At 47.2% G+C, this 9,134-nt stretch overlaps 1 protein-coding gene across 2 annotated transcripts in view; it reads right to left on the reverse strand.

The window, feature by feature from the left end:
* Positions 1-7,675, reverse strand: part of NEK6 (NIMA related kinase 6) — a 91,251-nt gene extending 83,576 nt beyond the window's left edge. For both annotated transcript variants that reach the window (XM_056860212.1, XM_056860211.1), the window contains exon 1: positions 7,612-7,675. The gene's annotated coding sequence lies outside the window, so the exon portion shown is untranslated. The remainder of the gene's footprint in view (positions 1-7,611) is intronic.
* Between the last annotated feature and the right edge of the window lie 1,459 nt (positions 7,676-9,134).

Here is a 9,134-nt window from a genome sequence, read left to right on the forward strand (position 1 = left end):
TGGTGTGTCATCTCTGTGCTTCCTCCATTAATCCTGCAAACTGTGCAGGCATGTCCTTGTCTCCTTTGACACTGCCTGCATCCCAGGTGCCTGCCAGGGTGATGTCTCTAATGCTGTCACCAAGCCAGGAAGCAATCAGCCTTTCCCAGTTCTTCCTTGGCAGCGCTGATAGTGGCACCTCCCAGCTAGCCAACTTGGCTTGCTGCCGGCCTTGGGTCCACTGGACATGTCAGGCCACTGCTTCAGGTGTGGCGGGAGGATGGAACCAACAGGCAGTTGGCTCACAGGCCACATGAGTGTTCTTTACAGGTCAGTTGCAGCCCAGGTCCTATATTGTTCACCACCACTGCTCTATTCTTTCTCTCCATTATTTTAAAGATTTATTTAAAGCAGTTTTGTGTGCTGCCTTTCCACCCAAATATAGTCCCCAAGGCGATTAAATGGGATAATAATGCTGGCATACTTATAAAACTCTTTCGGTTGTACTAATGAAAGCAGTGGATAAGTCAAATATATCTGCATGTTCACAGCATAAGCTCTAGAAATAGAAGGCCACAAATTAGAGCACATACAACAAGTTGGACTGAGAGGTGGTGACTATTTTAAAGGTTATAGTCTTTTAAGTTGACACAAGCCCTTTAAAATCATATGTTGTGACTTGTGATCACAGAAACATTTAAACCACATTTTACTATGTTATACAAGAAGAGGTTTAAACCATCTACTCTAATTTATGAAAACTGGCAAATAATGCTACTTCAGACAATACTAAGTACTAGTATCTTATTTACATCATGGGGAGGGGGTAGAATGATCTGCCCATTGAAAGACCATTTTTTCATCCACAGTCTTTACTACTATCCCAACTTGCCCCACTGAAATTCTTAACACTTGCCCAGATAACACATGTTGAGAGGAATGCTTCCCTCCAAATTTGGTTTCAGAAGCAACTAAAGTATGGTCACAAGCACCCATACAGCATGATATAACTAATCCTGTTAGCAATTCCATCCCAAAGCACACAAAATGATCCATGTGCCAATAATTGCATTTCCAGCCCTCTTATTCAGCGTCCTCTATATTAATATGACAGGCATTTCACATAGAATATAACTCACAATAAAGGAAGATTAAATGCTAATCAAAATAATACCAGGCAAGTTTCTGAGGCAGTTTGTGTCTCAAAGTATTTCTTTAAGCGCTAATGGCTTGTTTGCTCAGTGTTAGTTTCCCATTAGAGTCCACAAGTTTGCTTTTCATCACCAATCAAACTGTTGGCACTAAATAAATGTTAAATATTAGAAAAACACTAAACAAATCCTGCTGTCATCTCAGCTGTAGGTTGTTTTTCTGGGGGTGGAAGGAGAAAATATTTTCTGTATCACAGTGCCTTCTGTCTTCTAGTAAGCTTATATACAGGGACCAAAACAGCAACCACTTCCTAAAGTGTCCACTACACTCATTATTGAGAAACAAGAAAAATTACACATTTACAGTTATTCTCTCAATCCCTATTCGGACAGCCCATTTCTGTCTAATTGCTTTTTCCCCAATGCTGTGAAATATATGAAAAAGTCACCATTTCCTGTTTTAAGTCTCACACAGACTGCAATTCATGTCCCTTACTTCAGACATACAGTCTGGGATATACAGGCTTTAATGACTAGGTAGGTTTAATGGCTGTAGCTTTAGACTGATACAGCATGTAAGAATATTATTCTAGGAAAAGTGCAGCATGGTGAGAGTCACACATACCAAGTATTTCACACTACAGATCAAAAACATTATAAAGGTAATAATGCAATGCCACAAAAAGGGGGAAGCATTATTTCAGGGCATGTATGCTCCAACTTGCCTAATTAATGTCTTGAAAGCAATGTAAAGAGATCTACTCAGAATCCTACTAAGGTCTCTTCAATGGGGCTTACTCCCAGGAAAGTGTTTTTAGGATACTGATTGGGAGAGGTTTGGTTATCTTTCTACAGTAGCAGACATAAAGCCCATAAAGTTATTTATACTCAAAACCTTGAAGATGAATGGGTCCACATGGATGCTACTGCAATTCTAGAAGAACCAATCCCAGGAAGTACATGGCCTGATGGGGTGCAGTTTTTGCACCAACATTGTATTTTATGTATAGGCAGCAGCATCCATGCACAGTCCAGGAAACACCCCCCACATCAGCCATGTAGTGGAATAAGGAAGCAGAGCAGACAAAGAAGGGGAGGGAGTAGAGCAGTGATGGCGAACCTTTTAGAGACCGAGTGCCCAAACTGCAACCCAAAACCCACTTATTTATCGCGAAGTGCCAAAACAGAAATTTAACCTGTAGAATCCCCCTGAAGAATCCCCCTGAAGGAACCATGCAAAATAACAGCGGCAGGTTAGCTATGCACATGCTATGCAAACAGGAACAAAGGAGCAGGCGAGTGGGAGGGGTGGAATTTCTCCTTTTGCTCCGAGACCGTGAATAGGCAGTTTTAAAGTTGCATTTTTAAAAAGAGCTTTGAGTGAGCATCAAAACTGACCATGCATAAATAGCCAAATCTCCATATATTTGGAATTAAGGCGCAGATTTGAGCATCCGGAACACTTCCAATTCCTCCCCCCCCCCATGAAGCATACGGAAACAACTGAAGGAAGTCAGTCGGTGGATAAACTGTGCAGTGATTCATACTGAGGGTGCTTTCACACATGCCAAATAGTGCACTTTCAATCCACTTTAACAATCCTTAGCAAGTGGATTGTGCCATTTCACACAGTTAAACCCAGCTGCAAATGGCATTGAAATCATTTGGGATCAGTGGCCTAACTGAGGGAGAGGGGGAGAGAAAGGGGACCCTGCACTAGCAGAACGGAGCCATAGGTGGCCCACAGGGCCAGGTGTGATATGGAAAATTATTAGCATGATGAAGACGTAACCCAGGGATGGGGAACGTCAGGCCCGGGGGCCGTATGCGGCCCCCGAGGACATTTTTTTCGGCCCTCGTGAGCTCCGGAGCCCTGCCACGGAGGCGGGGCACAGGGTGGCCCTCCCCAAAGGTGTTCCTGGGGCTGCGGCTTACAGGGGCGCTACAGCGCCCTTTGGACCTCCTCTCGCCGACTGTCGGCTGTTGGTCAGCGAGGGGAGGGGGAGGGACGCTTCCCCCAAGGCTGTCCCCTACAGTCGCGGCGTGCAGGAACACCACAGCACATTGTAAGCCCCTCTCGCTGCCTGTCGGCTGTTGAGCAGCAAGGTGGTGGGTGGTGGAAAGAGGCCGGTGGCTCCTGGCGGCAGAGCATGCATGCGGGAGCCAATTGGGCTTTGGGGGGGAGGCTTTTGTGGACTCTGGGGGATGGGAGGGCATGGAGACTGGGGCCCAGTGTGGGGCCGGCATGCATGGGTGTGTGTGTGGGGGGGAGGCTTTTCTCTCTCTTCTTCCTCTTTTTCTGTCACTTCTCCTTTCTCTCCCTCTCTTTCTCCCGCCTGGGAGGGGGGAGCAGGGGCACCCTGCAGGCCTTCTGTGTGTGGCCTCCCCTGGGTTTGCCAACCTCCAGGTGGTGGCTGGAGACCTGGCAACTCTAGCCTCTCCTCCCCCACCAGGAGATCTACACCTGGTATGGCCCCTGAATGATGTCATAAATGTGCAAATGGCCCTTGGCAGGAAAAAGGTTCCCCACCCCTGACGTAACCTGTTCCTTCCAAGATGGGAGGCCCGAGTACCAACTTTCTCGGAGGCTTAGGGAGGGCAGCTGGCTAGGCAGAAAAAGCACCATTTTGCAACTGCTTATTGGGCCCCGCCCCTGCAGCTTAACACAGTTGTACTGAACACTGCTAGGAGAGACTGGACACATAAAAAGACAAGACCGTGGCAAGATTCTTTCTTTCTTTCCCCAGCGTGGTGTAGTGGTTAACAGCGATAGTTTGGAGCGGTGGACTCTAATCTGGAGAACCGGATTTAATTCCCCACTCCTCCACATAAGGCAAGCTGGGTGACCTTGGCTTAGTCACAGCTCTCTTAGCCCCATCTACCTCACAGGGCGTCTGTTGTGGGGAAGGGAAGGGAAAGTGACTGTAAGTCGGTTTGATTCTTCCTTAGGTGGCAGAGATAGTCTGTGTCGCGAGACGGACCCTGCCGGGATCCGCTCGGACCTGGCTACCCCTCCCCGACAGGGAGGACCCACCTCTACACGGGGAACGGGGGAGAGGAAGGCGAGAGACTCGGGAGGGATGGGCAGCGGTCCCTTCCCACAGCGACTTATCTTCCCCTCAGGAGCCGACCACGGAGGGGGACAGGGTCGCCCCGCCGACAGGCCAAGATGACAGAAGAACGAGGGCTGTGGCCCCACCTACCTCGCCCAACGAGGGGAGACAGGAGAACCCCGAGTCGGCAGGGACAGGAGCTGGCAGGAGAGCGGGGAAGACGCCGCCCCCGCATGAGCAGGGTGGCCAGCTAGCCCCGGCGCCGCCACCCAGCTGAGAGGCGGCAGGGCGCGCACAGGAAGCGGACGGGCGTGCACCGCCTGGTCCTAATAAGGACTCAGGGCGGGGCTTGGGAGGAGGATGGGGGCCTACTTAAACGCCAGAGGGGTGGAGGCCGAGAAGGAAGGCAGACTGCGGTCTCAATCCTGTGCCTGAACAGGAGAGAGACTGGCTGCATCCGAGGGACTGGTGACGGCTCCTCAAGTGCCCGCAGAGAGGAGCTGTACAGTTTGTTGCATAATCCTGTTAATAAGAAATTAAGGTAAACTAATAAAGAACACTGGCTTTCATGAAGTAATTTAATCCTCCTCTTAGAGATGTCTGTTTTATTTTTTAAAAAACTATATGGTATAAGGAAGCATCTGTTCTAAGGCATGTATTTTAACAGTAGTGACAGTATAACCAACACTAACTTTTAAAAATAATATCTGATACCAAACCAAAATATAATGCAGGTTGTTGTTGTTTTTTGCAAAATTTCAACCAAGGAAATTTCACTAATAATGAATATATTAGCCCATAATTGTACACAATTACAAAGCAAAAGAGTCCCTCTCAGCTCACTTCTCAAACCCAGAACCATGTTATCTAATGACCAATCCAACTTCTCACCCACCCTGTTTAAGATCTTTGGGAGATCATTCATTCCCTCCTCATCCTGAGTTACATTCTGTCAGATATACACCTGATTATGCTACACTGCCCGATTATGCTACACTGTAGTGTTAAATCCCAGATCACTTCTGTTCCCAACAACTACTGTCCCTCCCAGGAGAACAACTTTACTACAATGTGTTCGTTTATCAATTTCTTTGGAACTCTGTTCTACAAAATGCTTCACTGTTCTCATCTCTTACATTTATTCTAACAACAGCACTGGGAAGTAGATTGGGCTGAAAGGAGGTGCTTTCCTTAAAGCCACAACATGCTGTCCATGGATGAGGAGGAACTGGAACCCATGTCTGAAATGAACCACACTTTAACCCCAATGGAAGCCACAGAAGCTTCCTAGGGATTATCATGTTATAATTCAAAATAGAATACAATACATTAGTCACTGCTCTTGAAATGTGCAATGTATCTCACAAGTTATAAAGTGAATAAAGACTTCAGGTCCAAAACACATGATACACCCAGAGAGACAGAAATGTGCTGTTCTAGCCTTTAACAACGGCTCAGAGAGAGACCAACAGGGAGAAGGAGAAGGAATAACATCATGATGTCAGAAAAAATACAGTTATTTGCTTGAGTGTACTCCCATCAGCAGGAAAAGAACTGCTGAAGATGAACAGGAGCTTCTTTTGTCAGCATGTCATAATTGTATTTTATGCTCATTGTTGCCCTACCATGGATCTTCAGAAAAACTGAATAAGTAAAACCAAAACTGATCTCCTTTCCTCTGTCATTTTCTTGTATTCTCTGTAAATGTTTACCTAAATGTAGCCCCATAGGATAAATGTTACCTTTGTGATACCATATGAGGAAATCTAAAACTGGTCTACATAAAACTCCTAATGTGATTTAAGTATATCCTTGTGAGCTTTGCAGTGAGGCTTGATGGTCTAGGGGAATAATTTCTGCCTACAGTGTATGGTTCACGATTCTCATTCTGGACAGGCCATTCTTGCCTGGTGAAGAACAGAGGCCTGTAACCTAAAGAATAAAGGGTAAGAGTATAGTTCTGAGGCAGACCACAATGCATAAACAAGGTTGCAGGTTCAATCCACAGAATTTGCAGTTATAAGGACTCAGACAGCAGGACAAGATTTTTCTAAGCCTCTAGAGATCTGCTGCCAGTCTGAACAGAGAATATTAAACTAGACAGACCACAGTCTGACTCAGTATAAGGCAGTTGCTGTCAATTTTTAGCAGTTTAAAATATTTATGATTTTAAGACCCCACTCATAAAAAAAGGCAAATTTATAATGTTAACTCATATTTTAAAGCCACTTTTCAAATAGCATCTGTGAAATTAATACAGATGAAAACACAGATACATACACATATACAAACATATATAAACACACCCTTCAAATAAGATAATAGAGAGCACTGCTAGGAATGATCCCCCAACCAGTCTGTAGTTTAACATCCTTTGGTGGCAGGATTGAAAATAACCCTGCCTCCCAATAAAGGGACAACAGGCCCCAAAATTCTGTGACCAAGAACATGCCACGAGCTGCCATAACAGAAGCTCATGAGAAATAGCATCAGGTGGCTGTCCATTTCCTACTCATGGCTCAGCTGTATATAAGAATCACCTGATCTGCCCAACAGTGATGATGCCATGTGCCCCTCCCGAAGTACAGTGCAATCACCATCCAAGACAGCACCCAAAACCCCTGCTCCACACTAGTACACCCTTTGGGGTGCAGCAAAACAGCCCCAGCAATGACCCTGGAGAGGACCTCAGAAGCCACACACCCACTCAGGCCCAGCACATGTAAAAAACCAACCAATGTTATAATTCAGAATCAAACAGGAACCCAGATAAGAAATAAAAGCGACAATAAATGGGGTACAGGCAGATCCAGAGCAGGGCCAAAGATGCAAGAGGAATGGATAGAAGGCAACAATCCTGTCCAGTGGCATGGGGGGAAAGAGATCCTATGTGCCCTAGGTAACAAAGTAAGCAAAAAATATTGCCCATTAAAAGGTCCTACAAAATACTAGTAATAGCAGCAATCCTTACTTAATCTTAACTATAGATTTTTTAACTTTCCCCATGCTGGTTTTGAGCTTTTATTAGTTTTATGCTTCTTCTATTTAATCAATAGTTAACCAACATTTTAGGCGACTACTTTTAGATGCATATGTTTAAGAAGTGTAATATTTTTCCGTTTTACTAATCTGAGGATGTAAGCCGCCTTGAGCACTGTTTATTACTGACAGATGGGATAAACATTTAAGAAGCGAATATGTAAACCATACGAGGAGCAGCGTGGGGAGAGATGGCTAATGCGTACAGAATGGGGGGGAGGGGCAAAGCAAAGGGACACCTGAGGGAGCTTTTTGAGGAGGAAAAGGGGCGCCCCAGCTGTAAGGGGGGGTGGAAGCAAAGCACTGGGGTTGGGAGGTGTGACGTGACCCGACCCCATTCCTTCCATCCTTCCTGGGAAACAGCCAAGACGAGGCCTCCTTTCCCTTACCTGCTGCTTCTGGGAGGGAGGTGTCGCGCCTTCTCGGGCCCCGCGCCTCAGGCAGCCAGGCAAGCGGGCAAGGAGTCCCGGACACAACTTCGACCCGCTCGTGCTCGCTCGCGCGCTCCCAGTCCCACCCCCGCTCGTTTTCGGCTCGCGCACCCCGTGACGGCCCCGGGTCGTTCTCTCTTGCTCACGCGCACGCGCGTCCCCCGCCCCCCTCGCCCGCGGCGCAGTCGAGGACGCGCGCTCGCCCGCCACTCGGTCCTCAGCTGCCACGCAGGCCTCCCTTTGGCCCCTCCCTCTCTCTCTCTCCCTCCTCCGGGAACGAGCTCGCTAGTGGGTGGACGCGCGCAGGTGCGCGCGCACAGCCCTGCGCTCGCCTGGCTCCACCGCTACCAAACCGGAGCCGCCTGATGGCGGGACTCAGGGAAGGGGGCGTGGCTTGGGCGAGGCTCATCTGACTACCTTCTCTCCCTAAGACGAGGAGAGAGCGCGCAGGGGCCGTTGAGGGGGGCGTGGCTTGGGCGAGGCTCATCTGACTACCTTCTCTCCCTAAGACGAGGAGGGCGCGCGCAGGGGCCGTTGAAGGGGGGGGGGGCGCGAACGGATTTTTCACCACCACTCCCATTTCACCTCAGGCACCAAGTTCGGGCAAATGGGGTTAGAGGGGTTAGAGCTGCTGCGCGCGACGTACATTTCTTCTTGGCTTCACCACGTCGTACCCACCTCCCGCCCACGCTTTATTTATTATTTATCTAGGGTAGCTGTTCGTTGCTTTTCCTGCAGAGACTCGAAGTTATGTTGCATCTAAATAAATGAACCATAAGTAAGAAGCAGAGTTGTGTTTAAAATATTGTCGAAGGCAGAGTTGTGTTTGTTTGTTTTTTAACCCAGCGAGATAAAATCAGCGAGGCAGTTTTTAAAAGCCTGACAAGCGGTTAATAATAATAATTTTTAAACATTTGTGTAAAAGGACGGTACAAAACAGCATGATAAGTAGGGTTGCCGGCTCTGGGTTGGAAAATACCTGGATATTTTGGGGGCGGAGCCTGAAGGGGGCGGGGTTTGGGGAGGGGAAGGACTTCAATGCCATAGTCCAATTGCCACAGCGGCCATTTTCTCCAGGTGAACTGATCTCTGTCCAGTGGAGATCAGCTATAATAAATAGGAGATCTCCAGCAAGTACATGGAGGTTGGCAATCCTGATGATCACTCTGATTAAGAACAACTTAGCAAAAGGCAGTCTGTGGGACCCCATATCTAACAAAACGACTAGAATCAGGAGCACAAGAGCAAATTTGACTGGAGACCTGATGATTTGCAATGAATCCTCTTTTGTCTATGTGTCACAGGAGGAAGCTTGACACAGCTAGCAAGTAGTTTACTTCAGTGAATTAGTTCTATAAATCATGTATTCCAGTCGTTCTCTTTCTAATTTTAGAAAGACAGATTTCATACTTTTCATCTAGAAGTGAAACCTCCTGTAACGTTACCATAAGAATTGGAAGTCTCAAATAGTGTTTAAAATT

The sequence above is a fragment of the Euleptes europaea genome, chromosome 14 (assembly GCF_029931775.1).
Source record: "Euleptes europaea isolate rEulEur1 chromosome 14, rEulEur1.hap1, whole genome shotgun sequence".
NCBI lineage: Eukaryota > Metazoa > Chordata > Lepidosauria > Squamata > Sphaerodactylidae > Euleptes > Euleptes europaea.